General features: G+C 44.2%; 1 long non-coding RNA gene, 1 other non-coding gene and 1 pseudogene across 3 annotated transcripts in view; 2 read left to right on the top strand and 1 right to left on the bottom strand.

The window, feature by feature from the left end:
* The first annotated feature begins 2,206 nt into the window (after window positions 1-2,206).
* LOC128775059 (uncharacterized) overlaps window positions 2,207-23,588 on the top strand; it is a 75,989-nt gene continuing 54,607 nt past the window's right edge. For both annotated transcript variants that reach the window (XR_008419665.1, XR_008419664.1), the window contains exons 1-3: window positions 2,207-2,410; window positions 2,523-2,579; window positions 3,118-3,156. This is a non-coding gene — a long non-coding RNA (uncharacterized LOC128775059). The remainder of the gene's footprint in view (window positions 2,411-2,522; window positions 2,580-3,117; window positions 3,157-23,588) is intronic.
* On the top strand, window positions 14,452-14,558 carry LOC128775209 (small nucleolar RNA U13). Its single transcript, XR_008419850.1, has one exon. It is a non-coding gene; the product is annotated as a small nucleolar RNA U13 (small nucleolar RNA).
* On the bottom strand, window positions 20,768-21,416 carry LOC109265618 (60S ribosomal protein L17-like; annotated as a pseudogene).

The raw sequence follows: 23,588 nt of genomic DNA, 5'->3' as shown, positions 1-23,588 counted from the left end.
AATTCAGTTGAAACATCTTGTTCAACACAGGTTGCTAAGCAACAGTGGCCACCGAAACATGTGGCCATTCCTTTGCCACAGAGCTCCTGGGCCTGGGTCTCATGCTGTATGTACGGCAGGTACCCTTTCTGGTTGGTCTGAATCATGCCTTCGGGGACCCCTGGGTGGCTCAGTTGGTTAGGTGTCCAGCTTCAGCCCAGGTCATGATCTCACAGTTCGTGGGGCTGAGCCCCTCGTTGGGCTCTGAGCTGACAGCACAGAGCCTGGAGCCTGCTTCGGATTCTGTGTCTCCCTCTCTCTCTCTGCCCCTCCCTTGCTCACGCTCTCTCTCTCTCTCTCTCTCTCGCTCTCAAAAAATCAATAAACATTACAAAAAATCTGAATCATGCCTTTACACATGGACCTCCTACACCCCTCTCTTTTCAGGGTCTCCCTTTTGTGAGTCACTGCTCCTCTCTTGGGGGGTCATCGATCTCTTGTTTGCTACTGGATCATTCTCAGTAGCAACACGAATGTGCTCTTGTGTCACCCAAACTATACAAATAAATCCCTGGAACCCATCTTCTCCATCCCTTGTATTGTGCTAGTCCACCCCCAATCTTTTGGAAGACTCGTCTGCACGCACTACCTCTACTTCTGCCTCTCCTTCTTCACCTGTCCCCACACTCCACCAAAAATGATTTTGTTAAGTTCACACACAGCTTCTCTGATGTACAGCCACACCTTTCTTCCCTCAGCAGCATTTGACATAAGTGATCATTCCATCCTTCCTGAAATGCTGTCCTTTCTTGGGTCCCCTTTGGTCTTCCTCCTGCCTCTCTGGCCAGCCTTCTCTCCTTTCTAGGGCTTTTCTCCTCTGCCCGAACCCTAAATATTGGCGTTCTCCAGGGCCCTGTCCTGGGCCTGCATTTTTCTCTTTACTTCTCACCATGAGTGACGTCTTTTATTTTTAGTGCTCTAAATATCATTTATATGCCCCAAATTCACATCTCCAGCCCATGTGTTTGTCATCTGAGCTCCAGACTCCTATACCCATCTTTATAGATGACAAGTGGAAATTGCATCATAAGCCACAAAACAGAAGACTTTATTCCCTTACTGCATACCTATTTCTCTTCTAGTTTTCCCCATCTCATTACACAGCTCTACTATGCACTCAAGAACTTTGAACCCATCAGCAAATCCATCCCCCCTTTCAATCCATCAACAAATCCCATTAATTCTCCAAAACCTGCCTCAAATATTTCCATTTCTTTCTATCCCTACTGGCACTGCTTAAATCCAGACCACCATCATCCCTCCCCTGGATGCCACTGGAGCCTCCTAGCTGGTCTCCTGTTTTACCCTAACCCATAAATTGGATCGATTGATTCCCCCCAATCACTGATTTGCAGGTTGGGTGCTCTTTTCTATACCAAATCCCCCACGTCTGCTGGGCTTCCCCCAATTATTTTACAAGACCTCTGGGAGAAGGGGCAAGGAGGGTGGCACAGTTCCTGTCCTCATGGAGCTTCCATTCCAACGTGATCTAAAGGAAAGGAGCCTAACTCTTTCTGGTCGTGACCTCGGGCCCACAAGGTGCTAACAGCTTTGACGCTGCCCTGCCACCTGTGACTCTGGGCAGGCCTCAGTTTGCCTCGTCTGCAAAATGGGACGACAACGGGCAGCTCCAGCCCCTGGCGCTCCACTGGTACGTTGTGGAGGTAAAAGCGGAGGGGTGAGGTGGTGGTCTCCCAGGCCCCGCCAATTCCCAGCCCGGAAAGGCGGGGGGGGGGGGGGGGGGGCGGGGCCCGCGGCCACGTGGCTTGGGGCGCGCGCAGGTTCCGAGCGCCAACCGCCGGCAGCCCCGCCTGCCCCGCCCCCGCCCCCGGCGCGCGGCCGGCCCCTCCCCGGGGCTGGAAGGCTGAAGCCCTTTGGGGAGCGAGTCCGGCCGGAGCGCGAAGGAGCGCGGCGCGGGCTCGCCTGGGCACCGGGGCCCAGGCCAGGGGGGGCGGTCAGTGCCGGCCGTGTAGGTGGGAGGCGCCGGGGGTGTAGCGGGCCACCAGGCCCTGGAGAACCACTGAGCTGGGGGCCGGCAGAGCTGGGACACCGCCCCCGGGTTTCGCCGTGGAGGCGGGGGCGACGAGACCCCTCCCCCTTTTGTCTTAGGTACTCGGAGGTGGGGGGGGCTGCGCCCGGCCAGAGCAATTAGCCCAGCGCCGGGAGTGGTAACTGGGCTGACGGAGGATAATTGCCATTATTAAGCACCGCGGGCTGGCCAGGAGCAGTCACCGCCTCTTCCTTCCCGAGGGGGCAGCCGAGGCACACGGGATACAAGCATGTGTCCTGGAATTGTGGAAGAGGCAGAGCTGGGATACGAACCTGGGACATGTGGCTCCTGGCCCGCACTGCGCCAGGATGAGGAAAACGTGTACGTGAAACAGGATTTGAAAACCTGGAAGGGTTTGATGAGTGGCAATAACCGGGCGAGCTCAGCCCTAATCGCCCGTGGGAAGACTTTTATCTTTTTTTTTTCTTAATAGGCAACACTTTCCTCCACCGTAAAAATGGTTGGACTTAGGAAAACTAATGACTAATATGTAAGTAGTGCTTTGCAACGCATAAAAAAGCACTTTCAATTACGTTGTCGTAGGTAATGCCTCACAATTAACTCCCCTAGTAAGCTTTTTTATTAGCCTCCTTGGAAGATGAAGACATTGTGTCCTAGAGAGTTTTGTTAGATCAGGGAGCAGTGATAGAGCATTACATTGAATAAGTCAAAGGTTTTTCAGGATAACTGCCTTGGATGAGCATAAAACTCAAGAACTCGAACATCCTGGGACCTCATCATCTGCTAGTTTAAAATACTTTTGCTGAATCTGCTTGCCCTTCCCGACTGTCAACAAACTGTACCTACGCAACCCAAACTGCTACGACACGGCTATTATTTTTAATATTTCTTTCGGGTCTTGGCTGTGCTGCGATGAGTCCTTCAGGCAAAGTCACAACTGAGAGGGAGCCAGATGGGGAGTTGGTTGCATTCTGAATATTCCAACTGTTTTGGGTCTTCTAAGTAACAATTATTTTGAGGGCATTGGTGATAAATAATAATAATAATTTTGTCCTTCCTATTGACAGGTCCACCTCCTAGCAAAGTTTGGAATGAACATGAGAAATGTAAGTAGGGATTTTGAAGTATCAGTTAAAGGAACCTAAACTGTTTATTTAGGAAATACTGGCGGTTAATGTGGTGATAACCATTTCAGGATGTATAAAATTAATTGGTAGACGCTTCTCAAATGCCCATTTTTGAGGACTGTATTTCATAATACACGGGGAGAGGTCTACACAGGTGGCAGGCAGTCTGTCATCACAAACACGACAGACACCCCGAGAGATGCGATTTTTTTCAGTCCCTATGGGTCTGTTAAAGGGAAGGTGGGCACTCTGTTTCCTAATGTCTGTGATGGGTACCAGGTGTTGTCTGGGCTAAATGTTTTCATTTATCCTGTAACCAGTTGTATCCTCACAACACACTTAAAAGGCAGGAGGAGTTCTTATCTTTTTTAGAAATGAGACTTAAGCTTAGGAAGGCTAAGTAAACCAGCCCTCTTGGAGCCAGAACAACTTTTCACTCAACCACACTTTTCACATTGTTGATCCGGGTTCAGAGACAACAAGTATTTCACGAACATCTACTTACGCCAGGTGCTTTTGAGTGTTTTACTGAATCCTCATGACAGGCAGTCGTGCCTTCTGCTCATTTCAGCCGATCACTTTAGCAATCTATTAGCAATCTACTGATTGCTTGCAATCTATTAGCCAGCATTCAAAGGAAATAGTCCACTCCCTCATGTAGGACAGGAGATAAGCATGTGGAAGTCCACGGGAATGTTATGCCCCCCCTTTCTAAATATGATGGGTGTTGTGGGGATAGCAACAGCAGCAATTCCTTGAATATCGTCCTGACCTCTTCAAAAGGTTGGCTGCAGAGCACAAAATGTGGGACTTGTATGACAAATTGAGTTGCAAGAGCATTTTTTCCCACTGGTGACAATTGAGTCTGAAAATGCCATTGGTTTCCTGTGATAGATGCACACATAGTGATAAATGGCACTAACCATTGATCCGACACTTGGACCAATTAGCTGTTACTTATAAAAAAACATCAGGTGGAAATTCTGACATGGCTATAAGCCAGGCTGCGGGAAGGGGGCTGAATAGGTGGGCAAGGCACAGTTCCGAGTCTGAAGGGCCTCGGATGTTACCCTAAGACATTTGAGTTTTAATCTGTGGGCAGTGGGAGCCACTACAGTGTTTGAAAGGGAAGTGACCGGTTGGGTATATACTTTAGGTGAAGTCCTACGGCAGAGTTGAGGATGGATTGGAGCAGGTGGAACTGGAAGCAGGGAGGTCAGGAAAAGAACTATTGCAGTTAGTTAATTGGAATGAACGTGGAGGTGTCCAGTAACTGATAAAAATGCTAACAGCTCTCATCCGTTGAGCTCTTCCTGTGCGGGGGGCTGTGTGTGCATTATCTTTGAGCTAAATCTCATTATCCCCATTTTACGGGGTAGGAGGCTATGCAGGTGACTTGTGTAAGGTCACACAGTGACTAAGTGATAGAGCCAGAGTTCAAATCCACGTCTGTCTGAATCTAAAGCCTTAAGGCTGCAAATCTAAATCTATGTTGCAAACATAAACACCTGTGACTAGTATTAGGCAGACTATCCAGATCTTTGTACAGCGGAAATTGCCGTATAAAGTACCAGTCTGGTTGATTTGTATCTCAGACACATCCCAAATCTGCCCTCTTACCTCCTTACCCTACTACCCCGGATGAGTCACCATCATTTCCTGCCTGTGGTCCTCCAGTAGATGCCTATTTTCCCAGTGTCTTCACTTGCCAACTGAAAACCTATTCTTCACCTAACAGCCTGAATGATCTCTTTAAAATATAAATCAGGGACACCTGGCTGGCTCAATGGGTAGAGCATGAGACTATTGACCTTGGGGTCCTGAGTTTGAGCCCCACGTCGGGCGTAGAGATTACTTACAAAAAATAAAAATGAAAATGCATAGAAGCTGCAAAAATAAAATATAAATCAAACTATGCCCTCCTCCTTCTTAAAACACGTGCCTGGTTCCTTCATCACTCTTAAAATCTGATTCCTTACCTTGAGTTATAGGGGCCTATATGATCTGTCAGCTACCTGCCTAGCCCATTTCATTTTGTTCCTTTCTCATTGAATTTCAGCCCTACTGCCTTTCTTTCTGTCGCTGGAACATGCCAAGCTTGTTCTTGCCTTGGGGAATTTGCACTTGTAGTTTCTTTCTAGAATGTTCTTTTCCTAGATACTCTCATGTCTGGCTGCTTCTTGCCATTTAGGTTTCAGTTCAAATGTTGTCTCCTCAGAAAGGCCTTTCCTGAGCACCCAATGTAGTTTGTGAAGCTCTCTACCATATCACCTCTTAAAGTTTTCTTCATTGAATCTATGGCCACACCACCCTGAACACGCCCGATCTTGTCTGATCTCAGAAGCTAAGCAGGGTCGGGTCTGGTTTGTACTGGGGCGCCTGGGTGGCTCAGTCGGTTAAGCGGCCGACTTCAGCTCAGGTCACGATCTCACAGTCCGTGAGTTTGAGCCCCGCGTCAGGCTCTGTGCTGACAGCTCAGAGACTGGGGCCTGCTTCAGATTCTGTGTCTCCCTCTCTCTCTGACCCTCCCTCATTCATGCTCTGTCTCTCTCTGTCTCAAAAATAAATAAACAAAAAAATTTTAAAGCATCCGACTTCAGCTCAGGTCATACTTTCGTAGCTTGTGGGTTCCAGCCCCGCAAGGGGCTCTGTGCTGACAGCTCAGAGCCTGGAACCTGCTTTGGATTCTGCGTCTCCCTCTCTCTCTGTGACTCCCCCACTCGTGCTCTGTCTTTCTCTCTCCTTCTCAAAAATAAATAATAAAAAACATTAAGATTAAAAAAAAAACTTAAAGTTTCTTCATTGAACTTATCACAATATACTATTTAGTGTTTATTTATTTTCTGCTTCCCTGAATTGTAATAGCTAAGACTTATCGAATGCTTACTCTTGTTAGCCACTATTCCAAGTGCTTTAATACGTATGTATGTATATATACATATGTATTTTATATACATACATATCTATTTTAATATGTATGTATATATGTATATATATACACACACATACATATTAAAGTTTATTTATCTATTTTGAGAGAGTGCAAGTGGGGAAGGGGCAGAGAGAGAATCCCGAGCAGGCTCTGCACAACTAACGTAGGGCCCCATCTCGCAAACCAAGAGATCATGCATGACCTGAGCTGAAGTCAGACGCTTAACCAACTGAGCCACCCAGGTGCCCCTATTTTTTGTATTAAAAAAAAAATGTTTATTTATTTATTTTGAGAAAGAGAGGCAGAGAGAGTGCATGCACATGAGCAGGGGAGGGGCAAAGAGAGAAGGAGAGAGACTGTTCAGCAGGCTCCATGCTATCTGCACAGAGCCTGATGTGGGCTCAATCTCACAAACTGTGAGATCATGATCTGAGCCAAAATCAAGAGCTGGATGCTTAACTAACTGAGCCACCCAGGTGCCCCTTCTTGTCTTTTTTATGCTAGCTACTCTGACAGGTGTAAGGTGATAGCTCATTGTGGTTTTGTTTTGCATTTCCCTATGATGAGTGATATTGAGCATCTTTCCATTTGTCTGTTGGCCATCTGTATGTTTTCTTTGCAAAAAGGTCTATTCCGGTCCTCTGCCCATTTTTTTTAATTTTAATTTTCTTAATCTGTAAATCCAACGTGGGGTTCTAACTCACAACCCCAAGGTCAAGAGTTGAGCATGCTCTACCAACGGAGCTAGCCAGGCACCCCTGCCCAGTTTTTAAATGTTTGTTTGTTTGTTTGAAAGAGAGAGAGGGAGGGAGGGAGGGAGAGAGCAAGCCAGGGAGGGGCAGAGAGAGAAGGAAAGAGAAATCCCAAGCAGGCTTTGCACTGTCAGCTCAGTGCCTGATAAGGGGCTTGAACTCACGAACTCTGAGATCATGACCTGAGTTAAAACCAAGTTAAAACCAAGAGCTGGACTGATCCACGCAGGCATCCCTCCCCTGATCATTTTTAATTGGATTTTTGGGATTTTTGTTTTGTTTTAGCTTTGAGTTATATTCTTTATATATTTTGGGTATTAATCCCTTATGGGATATATCATTTGCAAATATCTTCTCCCATTCAGTAGGTTGCCTTTTCCTTTTGTTGATGGTTTCCCTCTCTGTGCAACAATAGCTTTTTATTTTGGTGTAATCCCAATAGTTTATTTTTGCTTTTGTTTCCCTTGCCTGAGGAGTCGTATCCAGAAAAATGTTGCTAGTGTCATTATCAAAGAAATTAACTGCTTCTGCTTTCTTCTAAGAGTTTTATGGTTTCAGGTCTCACATTTGGATCTCTAATTCATTTTGAGTTTATTTTTGTGTATTGTGTAAGAAAGTGGTCCAGTTTCATTCTTTTGCGTGTAGATATCCAGTTTTCCCAGTACATTTAATGAAGAGATCATCTTTTGTCCATTGAATATCCTTGCCTCTTTTGTTGTAGATTAATTAAGCATATGTGTGGATTTTGTTCCAGGTTCTCTATTCCTTTTTTTTTTTTTCTTAATTTACTTAATTTATTTATTTTTTTTTTTAATTTTTTTTTTAATGTTTATTTATTTTTGAGACAGAGAGAGACAGAGCATGAACGGGGGAGGGTCAGAGAGAGAGGGAGACACAGAATCTGAAACAGGCTCCAGGCTCTGAGCCGTCAGCACAGAGCCCAACGTGGGGCTCGAACTCACGGACCGTGAGATCATGACCTGAGCCGAAGTCGGCCGCTTAACTGACTGAGCCACCCAGGCGCCCCAACTTAATTTATTTTTAAATGTTTGTTTATTTTTGAGAGAGAGAGAATGAGCAGGGGAGGGGCAGAGAGAGAGGGGGACAGAGAGAGTCTGAAGTGGACTCTGTGCTGACAGCAGACAGCCCCATGCAGGGCTTGAACTCACGAGCCATGATGTCATGACCTGAGCCAAAGTTGGATGGTTAACTGACTAAACCACCCAGGTGCCCCCTGCCCAAGATTTTATTTTTAAGTAATCTCTATACCCAGTGTGGAGCTCAGACTCACAACCACAAGATCAAGAGTCGCATGCTCTACCTACCAAGCCATCCAGGCGCCCCGTGTGCTCATAACTCTTTACCGTTGATCTGTGTGTCCATTATTTGTGTCCACACCGTACTGTTTTAATTACCACAGCTTTGTAGTAATCTGGGATTGTGATAGTGCCAGCCTGCTCTTCTTTTTCAAGATTTGCTTGGCTATTCAGGATCTTTTGTGGTTCCAAACAAAATTTTAACTATGTGTTCTAGTTCTGGGGAAACCTGTACCCACACTCTTAATTAAGTGAGAGCAGACACCTTCTCTTTCCCACCTCTGCGTCCCAGCACCTTGGACATTGCACGGTGTTTTGCAGGCTCTTAATTACAATCGTGGAATGAAAGATTATAGTCACAATAGAAATAGAACTACATTATTAACCAAAAGTTAGGAATTAGCCTTGATTTTGCTCTCTGCCACTCACAATTCCTTCTGCAAATTCTGCAAAGAAGCAGAACTTCTCACCTGTAATATATATCTCCATATGTCCACTTGCTGCGTTCCCACTGCTACCACCCTTCTCCAGCTCTTGGTTGACTTCGTCCTAGATGTCACTGCTACCTCCCAGTGGTTACCTAAATCACTGGCCTCAGGCACCTCTTCTGACTGCTTATTGGTATCTGCTGAAGCAAAGAATCAGGTGCACTATTAGGGCAGAAATATATTTTTTTAAGCTTGTTTATTTTGAGAGAGAGAGAGAGAGAGAGAACTGGCAGGGGAGGGGCAGAGAGAGAGAGAGAGGGAGAGAGAGAATCCTAACCAGGATCCCGTGTTGTCAGTGCAGAGCCCAGCGTGGGGCTTCATCTTGCAAACCATGAGATCGTGACCTAAAGGGCAGAAATGTGTATTTCTGTTGAATGAAAATTTCCTGGCTGACCCTAGCATGTTAGTTCGCTGTAACAAAGTGCCACAGACTGTGTGGCGTAAACAGAAGTTTACTTTTTCTGGAGGCCGGAAGTCCAAGATCAAAGTGTCGGCAGGTTTTCTTTCTTCGGAGGCCTCTCTCCTGGGCGTGCAGATGCCAGCTTCTCGCTGTGTCCTCCCGTGGTCATTCATTTGTGTGCACGTGTTTGTGTCCTAATCTCTTCTTACAAGGATACCAGTCATAGGGCCCACCTACATGACCTCATTTTACCTTGATTATATCTTTTTTTTTTAATGTTTATTATTTTTTGAGAGAGAGAGAAAGAGAGAGCAGGAGAGGGGCAGAGAGAGAGGGAGAGAGAGAATCCTCAGCAGGTTCTGTGTTGTCAACTCAGAGTCCGACACGGGGCTTGAACTCACAAACTGTGAGATCATGACCTGAGCCAAAATCATATGCTCAACCAACTGAGTCACCCAGGTGCCCCTACCTTGATTATATCTTGGCCCTGTCTCCAAACACAGTCACAGTCACAGATTTAAAGAGGTTGGGATGCAGTTGAGCCCATAACACAAGTGACATCTGTCCGGTGCTGCACAAAGCTGCCGGCTTGAGGTAGTTTCAGCAGGAGCTCACACTACATTCCTTTAGGTGCCATCCTGTGTCTGCAAAGCTGTTTGTTAGATGTTGTTGTGATAGAAAGTATTGTGCGTGATGTGGAACCAGAAATGATTCCTGATTCCGAGGTTTGAGGAGGTGTGCGGTGCTAAACAGGCATTCCGTTCTTGGGACAGAAATACTGAGTTTGTTTGGGCTTATCTGCTTAATGAACAGAACTGTTAGGTATTTCTGGAGACCTAGGGAGTCATGAAACAATTACTGAAACACTGGCTGCCCCATGAATTGTGAAAAGTTGGGAGCCTTTACTCCAAACAAGTCAGCAACACCAGGGGAAGATTTTAATTATACAGATTTCCCCACGTCCCACCCGAGACCCTATTGAAAAAAGTATCTGGGAGTTGAGCCCTGGGTCAGTTTCGGGATCCACTGGTCTAGCCTAACCCCTTCATTAAGTCCTAGAAAGGGAAATCTTTTGCCAGAGGTCATACAGCAAGTTAGTGGCTGAGCTGGGACTAGAATCCAGATTCTAAAGGAATCCATCAGATTCTCTTCCTCTTCATCAGCATTTCCCATACCCACACCTGCAGATGTTGTCATGACCGTCTGCTGCTTGAAAACAGACATGGCTCAGGGGCGCCTGGGTGGCTTAGTCGGTTCAGTGTCCCAACTTCTGCTCGGGTTGTGATCTCGCGGTTTGTGAGTTTGAGCCCTGCGTTGGGCTCTGTGCTGACAGCTCGGAGCCTGGAGCCTGCTTCAGATTCTGTGTCTCCCTCTCTCTCTGCCCCTCCCCTGTTCACGCTCTGCCTCTCTCTCTCTCTCAATAATAAATAAACTTTAAAAAACAAAACAAAACAAAACAAAACTAAACAGACATGGCCCTGACCTCAAAGACAGCAATTACATGGACAAACTCCATATTGAATACATCAGTTGCATTTTAAAAATTTATATCGTATAAGATCTGTATGAGGAAAACTGTGAAACTCATGAAAGAATTTAAAGATAAAGGGAGAGATATTTCATGTTTATGGATGGAAAGACTCCATATTGTCAAGATGTCCGTTCTTTTCAACTTGATCTATAGATTCAGTTCAATCTCAAGATCCCACAAGTTCTTTTGTGGATTCTAAAGTTTGTATGTAGAGGCAAAAAGAATAACTAAGCACTGAGAAAGAACAAAGTCAGGGGCGCCCAGGTGGCTCAGTCGGTTAAGCGTCCGAGTTCAGTTCAGGTTGTGGTCTCGTGGTTCATGAGTTCGAGCCCTGCGTCGGGCTCTGTGCTGACAGCTCAGAGCCTGGAGCCAGCTTCTGATTCTGTGTCTCCCTCTCTCTGCCCACCCCCCCTCTCAAAAATAAATACACATGAAAAAGAAAAAAAAAAAAAAAAAAGAAAAAGCAAAGTCTGAGCGATGTGGGCAGACCAGGTCCAAGGATCCAGAGGGGTTCCTACAGGACCAGCCGAGAGGATCCCTAGCTGCACGCAGGGTAGAGATCCAATGCAGGCCAGCAGGAGGTGAGAGGAGAGTTTACTGAAGGTGCAAAGAGAGTGCAGGTACAGAGTGTCTGGGAGACTGAGAGAGGAAAGGAGAGGGTCTCATCTTTGCTCAGGATCTGGGGTTTTGACTGAGGCTTATAGTCTGGTGTATGTGCCCTCTCAGGCATCAAGGAACCTGTTAGAACAAAGACAAAGGCTCAAGTGTTACTCCTTGGCGCCAGAGGGTTTTGGCATTGAGATGTCTAGCACCAGTGGTCTGGAATACGCATATGATGGTTCTGTTGGTCGTTCTCAACTGGTCCTCCTTTAGATGTTGTCTATTCTAAAGAAATCATCAACTCCTTGTCCCTTACAAGGAAGGTGTGCACTATGTGCATTACGAGGCTTGTGTGAAGTGAGGTGTGCAGGTCCTAGCAAGATTGGAAGTGGGAAAAGGAGCAAAAAGCAGATTAAAAAAAATTTTTTTTAATGTTTGTTTATTTTTGAGAGAGAATGAATGGGGAAGGGGCAGAGAGAGAGGGAGACACAGAATCCGAAGCAGGTTCCAGGCTCCGAGCCGTCAGCACAGAGCCCGACGCGGGGCTTGAACCCACGAACCGCGAGATCATGACCTGAGCCGAGGTGAGATGCGTAACTGACTGAGCCACCCAGGCACCGGGCAAAGAGCAGAGTTTCATGGAGTCTTTTGGTTTCTCCATCTCCAGAGGACTGATACCACCCAACTTCAAGACTTCCTATAAAGCTACAGTAATCAAGCCAATGTGGTATTGGTGAGGAATAGACAAATAGGTTAATGGAACCGAATGGAAAGCCCAGAAATAGACCCACATAAAAACAGTTGACTCCTTGACCAAGGAGAAAAGGCAATGCAATAGAGCAAAGGTAGCCTTTCAACAAATGGTGTAGAACAATTGGGCATCCAAATGCAAAAAAAAAAAAAAAAAAAAAGAATCCAGACATAGACCATACATCCTTGACAACTTTTTTTTTTTTTTAATTTTTCTTGAGTTTATTTATTTATTTATTTTATGAGAGAGCGAGAGCACAAACAGGGGAGGGGCAGAGAGAAGGAGAGACAGAATCCTAAGCAGGCTCTGGACCATTAGCCCAGAGCCCTATGGGGGGCTCGAACCCATGAACCTTGAGATCATGACCCGAGCTGAGATCAAGAGTTGGATGCTTAACTGGCTGAGCCACCCGGGCACCTCAATCCTTGACAAAATTTAACTTGAAATGAATCATAGACCTAAATGTAAAATGCAAAGCTATAACACCCCTAGGAGATAACATAGGGTAAAAATATGGATGATCATGGAGATGGTGATGACTTTTTTAACTTTTTTCTTCTTGAGAGACAGTGAGAGAAGGTAAGAGCACATGAGCAGGGGAGGGGCAGAAAGAGAAGGAGAAGAGAGAATCCTAAGCAGGCTCTGCACTGATAGCAGAGGGGATCAGTCTCACAACTGTGACATGTTCACTTGAGCCGAAATCAAGAGTCAGACACTTAACCAACTAAGCCACCTAGGCGCCCCAAGATTTTTATTTATTTATTAAGAGTAATCTCCACCCATTGTGGGGCTTGAACTTACAAGCCTGAGATCGAGTCCCACGCTCTACCCACTGAGCCAGGCAGGTGCCCCATGGTGATGACTTTCTAGAAAAACAAAGGTGTGATCCATGAAAGAAAGAATTGAGAAACTGGACTTCATTAAAATTAAACATTTTTGCTCTACAAAAGGACATTGTTAAGAGAATGAAGAGCCAGACTGGGAGAAAATATTTGCAAAGGACATCTCTGATAAAGGACCAAGATCCACAACATAAAAAGAACTCTTAAAATGCAATGATAAGAAACTAACCTGATTTTTAAAATGGGCCAGAGATCTTAATAGACACAACAGGGGCGCCTGGGTGGCTCAGTTGGTTAAGCGTCCGACATCAGCTCAGGTCACGATCTCACGGTCTGTGAGTTCGAGCCCCGCGTCGGGCTCTGGGCTGATGGCTCAGAGCCCGGAGCCTGCTTCAGATTCTGTGTCTCCCTCTCTCTCTGCCCCTCCCCTGTTCATGCTCTGTCTCTCTCTGTCTCAAAAATAAATAAAAACGTTAAAAAAAATAAAAAAAAAATAGACACAACAGATGGCAAGTAAGCATATGAAAAGATGCCCTACATCATGTAACAAACGAGGTGCCAGTATACACCTATTGGAATCGCCAAAATGTAGAATACTGACAGCAAATGCTGGCAGGGATACGGAACAGCAGGAACTTTCATTCACTGGTAGTGGGAATGCAAAATGGTACATTCAATTTGGAAGACAGTTTGATGGTTTCTAACAAAGCTAAGCATAACCTAACCCTACCATCCGGCAATTGTACTTCTTGGTCTCTACTCAAAGGAGTCGAAAGCTTGTGTCCACACAAAAACTTGCATATGGACGTTCATAAGTGTCTTTCTTCGTAGTTGCCAAAAGGCAAATGGAGAGATAAACTGTGGTCCATCCAGACAATGGGATATTATTCAGTGCTAAAAAGAAACGATCTAGCAAGCCATGAAAAGACAATGGAGGAACCTTGAATGTGTATAACTAAGTGAAAGAAGCCAATCTGAAAAGACTACATGCTGTATGAGTCCACTTATATGACATTCTAGAATAGGTAAAACCATGGAGACCATAAAAGATCAGTGGTTGTTAGGGGGAGGGAGAGATGAAGAGACAAGGGCACAGAGGATTTTTAGGGCAGTGAAAGTATTCCATGTGATGCGGTAATGGTGGATGCGTGTCATACGTTTGCCTAAACTCACAGAATGTACAACACCAAGGGTAAGCCCTAAGTAAACTGTGGAGTTAGGGTGATAACGATGTGTCCATGTAGGTTCATCAGTTATAACAAATGTACTGCTCTGGTGGGACATGTTCACAATGGGGGAGGCCATGAATGTATGCGGGCCAGGGGCGTATAGGAAATCTCTGTACTTTCCACTCAATGTATTTATTTTTTATTAAAATTTTTTTTCACATTTATTTTTGAGAGACCGAGCGAGATAGAGTATGAGCGGGATAGGGGCAGAGGGGGGGGGGGGGGACACAGAGTCTGAAGCAGGCTCCAGGCTCTGAGCTAGCTGTCAACACAGAGCCTGACACGGGGCTCAAACTCGTGGACCATGAGATCATGATCTGAGCCGAAGTCGGATTCTTAACTGACTGAACCACCCAGGCGCCCCTCTTTCCACTCAATTTAGCTTTGAACCTAAAACTCTAAAAATTAGAAGTCTAATAAAAAATTTTTGTAGATCCTTTTGTGGGTCATAGATGTGATGATTGAGAGTTCATGCTGTTATTGTGTGAGAAGTGCTTTCCTCAAACCTTATTGTGGCACTGGCACATTACCTGTCTGATGTGGAAACAAATGTATCTAGAAGTTCATAAACAAGTTTAAGTGTCCCCATTAGAGCTACCCATTTAGTGAAGTAAAAAGAGGGCTGTGGGAATTATACAACTCGAAGCAATCAAAAAATATTTTAATGAGTATTTACCATGTGCCTTTTGAAAGACACAGGGAACTATAAAAGAAATATAAAAGGTTGTTGCTGGGATATCTGGCTGTCTCCGTTGGTAGAGCATGCGACTCTTGATCTCAGGGTCGTGAGTTCAAGCCCCACATTGAACGTAGAGCCTATGAAAAAAGATAATAGAGGCACCTGGGTGATTGAGTTAGTTAAGTTTCTGACTCTTGATTTCTGTTCAGGCCATGATCTTGAGGTCATGGGGTCAAGCCCCACATGGGTCTCTGCACTAACAATAGAAAGCCTGTTTGGGATTCTCTCTCTCTCTCTCTCTCTGCCCCTCCCCCCCTCAAAATAAATAAACTTAGAAGAAATAAAATAAAAAATAAAATAAGAAATAAAATCTTGGAGCACCTGGATGGCCCAGTTAAGTGCCAAATCTTGATTTCGGCTCAGGTCATGATCTTATGGTCGTGGGATTGAGCCTCACTCTGGGCTCTGCTATGAGCATGGAATCTGCCTGATCTCTCTCCCTTTCTTTCTATCCCTTCCCCCTCACTCTCTCTCTCTCTCTCTCTCTGTAAATAAATAAATAAACATTAAAATTGTCCTGAATTGTGATAAATCAATAATACAAATGAACTTTAAAACTACTGCCCCCACCCCCTGCCCCCACCGCTCTGTTCCAACTCTGTATCTGTAATTCAGAGGTCGAGAAAAAGTGTTCATTGTTAATGGTGTGTTCTCTAGCAGATGTGTGACATCTTGTTTGCCTCAAGTGACAGAAGGAATATAAAAAAAAAATACTCTGTAAACTATAAAGTGCTTTACAGAAACAGATTATTAGCGTTGCTTTGTGAGATGAACAGCTTAGTTCCAGTACCTGTTGAAATAATACAGTGAGGGGCGCCTGGGTGATTCAGCCGGTTAAGCGTCTGACTTCAGCTCAGGTCATGACCTCACAGTTCGAGGGTTCAAGCCCCGTGTCGGGCTCTGTGCTGACAGCTGAGCCTGGAGCCTGCTGCAGATTCTGTGTCTCTCTTGCTCTTTGCCTCTCCCCTGCTTGTGGTCTCTCTCTCTCCTCTCTCTCTCTCTCTCTCTCAAAAATACGTAAGTATCAAAAAAAAAAAAAAAGCATACAGTGAAATAAAAGATGGCATAGAATTTGAACAAAGATTAGAAAGGAACCATGAGGGTTTTCACTTCTGGTCACTTGAGAATTCCACTACTAACCAGATCTGAGGAGGCGGATGGGAGCCTTTAAGCCCCGTGGAGAAGAACAGAGATTAAAATGTTTTTGGAACATGGAACCCAAGAAGAAAGATGAAGGGATTAGGACTGTGAAGCCCAAAGAAGATAAGGTGTCGTTATTTATTGGGAAGATAAAAGTAAGGGGTGTCTTGTGTTGAAATAGGTCTGGGGGATCTGGAAGATTTCTCTGCCGCCACCGCTGGGAACACTGGGAATCGTATTTGGGTTCTGGGGATAAGCCCAAGGCCCTCTGAGTTCTCCCGGGCACTTCTCTGATGTGTCTTCTGCTTGAGAATATGCTCAGACGGCCGTTCTGAATACAGAACTGCTCTGAGAGCCAGGCTTTTAAGGTGGGTTGTGTGGGGAGGAAGGTAGCCAGCTATGCCCCTGAGGCTTTTCACTAATAGTGGTCTCAGAAAGTGTTAAGAGTTGCTCCCTTGGCTAAGAATTCTTCAGGAAAGTTAACTCAAGAGGCACGTGATTCCCTGATTCCCCGTCACCAGGCACTCCTGGCCCCTTAGGAAGCTGTGACATTGGTAGTTACACCCTCTTTTCGGTGGCAGATGAAAACATACAGCTTTGTTTGGAGCAGTTCCTAGTGGTTAGCGTTCCACAGAGATGCCACCGGGACTTGGGCAGGTGGCTGGTGACTATTTCACAAACACGCAGGGTTTCAGTGAAGGAGCCGCGCAGGGGTTGGGGTGGAGAAGGGCAGAAATAAAATGGTTTTGGCACATGGGAACCTAGGAGGAAAGCTGAAGGGCTCAGAACCGTCCCTGCCACCTAGTGAGTCCTGTGTGTTTGTGGGAGCTCTTAAGAGGGGGCGGATTCCATGTTTAAATTGGGTGGTGAGATTGGAATCCACTTGAAGAAGGTGAGGGAATCTGCTCAACTGGTCTCTGAGGAAAGAGTATTCCAGGCAAGATAAACGGCCGTAGGAAAAAGTCTGGCAAGTTCCACAGCATCACAGACACCCTGGGGCTGGGTTGGGTGAGAGACTAGAAAGGAAGTGTTCCTGCTTACATGAGGCCCGTGAGGCCCTGGTGAGGATTTGGGCTTGCACTATCAGTGAGGTGGAACCACACGGGTGGGTGGTTCACAGAGGAACAGCAAGATTCGGTCTTTCTCTCTGGCGTACTAGGAATAACCGGGGAGTAGTGAGGGGGCAAGGGTTGGAGTAGGAAGACCTGGCAAGAGGTTCTGGCAAAATTGGACAGGATGTAGTGAGGCCAGAGTAGTCAGAGGAGGTGTGAGGAGAGTCTGATTCTGGAAATGTTGAGAAGCCAGCATTCACTCCTGAGGGACTGGTACAGGGCCGTGAGAGTGTGCCCAGCAAAGTTTGCGGTCTGTCTTTATATGCGTGGTGACCCCGTGTTGTTTAGTCTGAGTTGGAGGGATGTGGTTGCCATCGAGTGGTGGTGGGAAATAACAGATTGTTCTCTCATTCAGAGTATTTGTTGAGCACCCACTACATGTTAGGCATACGATGATGAAAAAGACAAGCTAAGGTCATTATCCACATGGAGCAGCCATTCCAGTCAGTAGAATTAGACAGTAAATGTGTAAACAGTGCCAACCAGGGGTAAGGGCTATGCGGAAAATAAAATGGGGTAATGTGACGACATCTTGGGTTGCTCAATGTCAGGGGCTGGAAGAGCCCTCTGTGGAGGTGACATCTGCCCTGATGCCATTCATCCCTGAATATCAAATGCTTGCCTTTAGAATGATCTAGACCATTAGAGATGTGTCACGACCTCTCATGGAACGGCTTGAACCGAATTTCATTTTGTTGTTACCTCACAAGACCTTTTAAACTATAGCCTAGGGGCGCCTGGGTGGCTCAGTCGGTTAAGCGGCCGACTTTGGCTCGGGTCATGATCTCTCAGTCCGTGAGTTCAAGCCCCGCGTCGGGCTCTGTGCTGACAGCTCAGAGCCTGGAGCCTGTTTCAGATTCTGTGTCTCCCTCTCTCTGACCCTCCCCCATTCATGCTCAGTCTCTCTCTGTCTCAAAAATAAATAAACGTTAAAAAAATTTAAAAAAAAAACAAAAACTATAGCCTAATGAAACTCCATGTGTAAAAACTCAGGGTATTGTTGAGAATTTTGTCCACCGTGAGGATCAGTGAGTGAATTTTTCTCATATCCCTGTTCCAAAAATTGTGGAAATACTTTTTTTCTGATCTTTTGGCTGCAGTCGTGTAACCAATTGTTTTCTATTCTTTGCTTCTGTGGCTAACAAGCTAAAAATCAAATCTGTAACCCCTCCTCTTGCAAGCATATAGGAGTAATGGCATACGTTCATATACTAGCTTAATCCCTGTTTCAACTTACTTTATTTTACTCATTCATCCAATATATTTTTATTATTTTTTTAAACATACCATCTCTTTTTTGTTGTTGTTGTTAATGTTGTATTTTATTTTTGAGAGAGAGGGCGCAAGCAGGGGAGGGGCAGAGAGAGAGGCAGACACAGAATCCCAAGCAGGCTCCAGGCTCTGAGCTGTCAGCACAGAGCCCCACGCAGGGCTCCAACCCACGAACTGTGAGATCATGACCTGAGCTGAAGTCAGACGCTTAACCAACTGAGCCACCCCGGTGCCCCCATCTTCTTTTTTTTAATGTTTGTTTATTTTTTGAGAGAGAGAGAGACAGAGAGTGAAAGAGAATCCTCAGCAGGCTCCGTGATTTTAGCACAGAGCCCGAATTGGAGCTTGAACTCACGAACCATGAGATCATGATCTGAGCTGAGATCAAGAGTCGGCCACTTAACCAACTGAGCCACACACATGCCCCAGCAGTATATTCACGTTTATTGTGTAGTATTCCATTGTATCAGTTTATTTATCCATTTACCTGTTGATGGACAATTGAATGGTTTCCAGGTTTGGCTACTATGAATAAAGCTCTGTGAACATTCTTTCTGTGGACAAATATTTTCATTTTCTTAAATAAATACCAGAGGTAGAGTTGCTGGGTCAGAAGAAAAGTATATGATTGACTTTATAAGAAATGGCCAGGGGCACCTGGCTTTCTCAGTTGGTGGAGCATGTGACTCTTGATCTTGGAATTGTGAGTTCAAGCCCCACGTTGGGTGTAGAGATTACTTAAAAATAAAATCTTTGGGGCGCCTGGGTGGCTCAGTCGGTTGAGCGTCCAACTTCAGCTCAGGTCACGATCTTGCGGTCCATGAGTTCAAGCCCCGCGTCAGGCTCTGGGCCATCGGCGTCGAGCCTGCTTCCGATTCTGTGTCTCCCTCTCTCTCTGCCCCTCCCCCGTTCATGCTCTGTCTCTCTCTGTCTCAAAAATAAATAAATGTTAAAAAAAAATAAAAAAAAATAAAATCTTTAGGGGCACCTGGGTGTCTCAGTTAATTGTCTGACTCTGATTTCAGCTCAGGTCATGGTCTCACAGTTTGTGAGTTCGAGTTCTACATCAGGCCAGTATATTGGAATTCTCTCTCTCTTCCTCTTTCTCTGCCTGTGCTCTCCCTGTGCTAGCTCTCTCTCAAAATAAATAAACTTAAAAAAAAAAAAAAAGATAAAAAATAAAATCTTAAAAAAGCAAAGCAAGAAATGGCCAAGTTTTTTCAGGACGGTTTTACTCTGTGCCAGCATGGTATGAGAGTTTCCATTGCTTTATTTTCTTTATGTTCTTTTCTAGAATTTCATCCAGTATTTAGTCTTTTGCATCTGGCTTTTTCCACTTAGCATAACGATTTTGAGATTTGGTCATGTCATGTTTATCAGTAGTTTGTTTTTAACCCGCCCTACCTCTACCCCTCAGTAGTGTGTTTCTTTTTCTTTCTTTCTTTCTTTTTTTTTTTTTTTTAAGTTTATTTATTTTGATAGAGAGAGAGAGTGCACACCCGAGCAGGGGAGGGGCGGGGAGAGAGAGAGAGAGAGAGAGAATGAGAATGAGAATGAACGAATGAATATCCCAAGCAGGCTCTGTGCTGTCAGTGCATAGCCCAACTCTGGGCTCAAACTCACGAACCATGAGATCATGACCTGAGCTGAAATCAAGAGTCAGATGCTTAACTGACTGAGCCACCCAGGTGCTCCAGTAATGTACCATGTGCCTATGTCACAGATTGGTTATACGCTCACCATTTGTTGGGCTATTTCCATGGTTTGGCTGTTATCAATAAAGCACATGAAGGTCTTTGTGCCAACATGGAGTTTTTTTTTTTTCCTCTTGGGTAAATACAAGTGGGACTGCTGAGTGGTGTGTTAGGTACATTTTAGCTTTAGAAGAAACTGCCAAAGTGTTTATGCCATTTTGCACTCCCACCAGCAGCGGGTGGGGGTTCCCGTTCTCCGTGTCCTTGACAAAAACGTGGTCTTGTCAGTCTTTTTTATGTCAGCCACTCTAATAGGTATGTAGTGAGACCTCACAGTGGTTTTGATCCGCATTTTCATAATGTTAACCTTAAAAATAAAGCAGTTATTTTCCCAGCGAAAATGGGTTTATTCAGGAATGGGGAGACTTGCAATCTGGAACACGCAAGCTAGAGCAAAACTGTAGGCACATCCACCAAACAAAGGAGAGGAATGTTATTTTCTGGAGAAGGAGGTGGTTTGAAGGGGCTGTTTTGAATGAAAGTCCATTGGAGACAACAGTTTACCATTGGCTGAGTCGAAAGGGTAGTTGATTTCTTGTAGGAGACGCACTGTGCATCTTTCCCTGTTGGGGCCTGCAATTGACAGTTCTTTCCTGTTGACATTCTTCTGTTGGGTCTGTAATTGACAGTTTTTCCTGTAATTGATTTTGAGCGGTAGGTTCTTCTAGCCTCCCCTCCTAGCCTCCGAGACTACTGTAGTGAGATTTCTCTATTAATTTTCGCAATAATTACTAATGATGTTTAGTACCTTTTTTTTTTTTTTTTCTTCTGTTTTTACTTTTATTTGCATGTATTTCATGCAGAATTTACTCCCGGGCCATAAGTTTTTGTTTCTTCAGTTTCTTCTGGGATATCTTTTTCTTCTGTGCAACCTCCTCTTCTGGTTTGGGAACAGTCTGCTCTTTTTCAGTAAGGATCATCTCAGTGTGGCAGGGAGAGCTCATGTATGGGTTAATCCGACCATGAGCCCTGTAAGTTCTACGCCGCATTTTGGGGGCTCTGTTCACCTGGATGTGCTCAATGACCAGAGAATCTACATCTAAACCCTTTAAGTTCAGCATTACTTTCTGCATTTTTAAGCATGTGCAGTAAAAATTCAGCACTCTTTTTGGGCCACCGACCCTGTGTCCAGCCCCACTGTTTGTCCTGGGCCCACCTACCAGCTCCACCATTGTAGCGTCGGAATGGTACACATTGCTTCTGCAAAGTGACATCTTTCAGATACTTGGTGGCTTTTTGGATATGCATACCCTTGATGGCCTGGGCAGTTTCCCGTGTGTTCTTAAAGTGAACACGAAGATTTGAACTTCTTTATTTGCATGATTTTGTCGGGTTTTCTGGGTCAAGTGAATAGCGAACCATTTTTAGAGATCACCTCAGGCCGCTTACGGGAAGAGGCTAATGATGTTTAGTATCTTTTAATGTGGTCATTAGCCAGTTTTATACCTTCATTTGTGAAATGTCCACAACTTTTGCCCATTTTTATAAATTGGATTGAAAAAAAAAATTGGGGTGGTCTTTTTTTTTTTCTTAATTGAGTTTTAGGAGTTTTTAAAAAATATAACCTGATTGTAAGTCCTTTGTCATCATGAATATCTTCTCACAATCTAAGACTTACCTTTTCAGTTTTTGATGAGCAGAAAATTTTAATTACAAATTTTTTTTTTAGTTTATTTTTGAGACAGGGAGAAAGCACGAGCTGGGGAGGGGCAGAGAGAGAGGGAGACAGGAACTGAAGCGGGCTCCATGCTGATAGCAGAGATCCCGACGTGGGGCTTAACCCACAAGCAATGAGGTCATGACCTGATCCAAAGTCAGACGCTCAGCCAACTGAGCCACCCAGATGCTTCGGAAAAATTTAATTTTGATGAAGTCCAATTTATCAGCCTTTTTTTTTTTTTTTCCAGCTTTTTCTTTTATGATTAGTGTTTTTGTGTTCTAAGACATTGTTGGCCATTCTAAGGTTGCAAAGATTTTCTCCTGTGTTGTCTTCTAGAAATTGTATGGTTTTAGATATTACATTTAGATATATGACCCATCCCAAAATAATTTTTATATTTGGTGTAAGGTAGGGATCAAGATTAATTCTTCATAATGTGTATATCCAGTTGTTCCAACAATACATATTGAAAAGAATGTTCTTTATTCATAGAATTAATTTGATGCTTTTATTGAAAATCAATTGATTGTATATGTGAGAATTTTCGACCTTTTTGTTCCATTGATTTAACTTTACGTCAATACTATACTGTCTTGAGTATTTACTTTGTATCCTGCCACTTTGTTAAACTCATCTATCCCAGTAGCTTTTTTGTATATTCTTTAGGATTTCCTATTTACATAATCATGTAGTCTACAAATAAAGACAGCTTTAGTTATTTATATCCAATCTTTATGCCTTTTATTTCTTTTCTTACATTATATAGACTGAGACCATCGCTACAATGTTGACTAGACTGTGTTTAGAGTGGACATCTTTGCATTGTTTTTAATCTTAGGGGGAGAGCACTGACTGTTTCACCAATTAGTATGATGTTGTTACTATAGATTCTTCATAGATGCTCTTTATTAGTTTGAAGTAATCACCTACCATTTTTACTTTGTGAGGAGTTTGATCTTGAATAAGTTTTATCTTAAAGTTTGTCAAATACTTTTCTGTATTTATTGAAATGGTATCTGATTTTTCTCATTTATTACATTAATATGGTGGAGTACATTGATTTTTCTTTCCTTTCCTTTCTTTTTTTTTTTTTTTTTTTTAGATTTTATTTTTACATAATATCTACACCCAATGTGGGACTCAAACTCACAACCGTGAGATCAAGAGTTGCACGCTCTACCAACTGAACCAGCCAGGTGCCCGTGATTTTTCAAATGTTGAACCAACCTTGTATTACTAGTATAAACTCCACTTGGATATGACTATCATTTTTATATATTGCTGGATTTAATTTGCTAATATTTTGTTTTACAACTTGGTAGTGATATTTTTCAATTTGTGAATTTTTTGGTCTAAGTTCATGAATGATATTATCTGCAATTTCCTTTTACACAGTAGCAGACTTTGGTATCAGAGTTACGCTGCCTCATAAGACAAGCTGGGAAGTATTCCCTTCTCTTCCTCTTTCTGAAGGAGTTTGTGTAAGTACATTCCCATTGTTGTGCTACCATCACCACCATCCATCTCCAGAATTTTTTCGTCTTCCCAAACTGAAACTTTGTACTCATTAAACACTAACACTCAATAGAATAGGGAGCTCGGGGCGCCTGGGTGGCTCAGTCAGTTAAGTGTCCGACTTTGGCTCAAGTCATGATCTTGAGGTTTGTGAGTTCCAGCCCTGGGTCGGGCTCTGTGCTGACAGCTTGTAGCTTGGAGCCTGGAGCCTACTTTGGATTTTGTGTCTCCCTCTCTCTCTGCCCCTCCCCTACTCTCCTTCTGTCTCTTTCTCAAAAATTGATAAATAAATGTTAAAAAATATTAAAAAAAATAGAGAGCTCAAATGATTTTCAACAAGGGTGCTAAGACCATTTAATGGGGAAAGGAGTCATTTCA

This window comes from Panthera pardus, unplaced genomic scaffold (assembly GCF_024362965.1).
Source record: "Panthera pardus isolate Hobbes unplaced genomic scaffold, ASM2436296v1 HiC_scaffold_6, whole genome shotgun sequence".
Taxonomy (NCBI): Eukaryota; Metazoa; Chordata; class Mammalia; order Carnivora; family Felidae; genus Panthera; species Panthera pardus.
The sequence above is the reverse complement of the archived record's forward strand: the minus strand, read 5'-3'. Positions and strand labels throughout refer to the sequence as shown.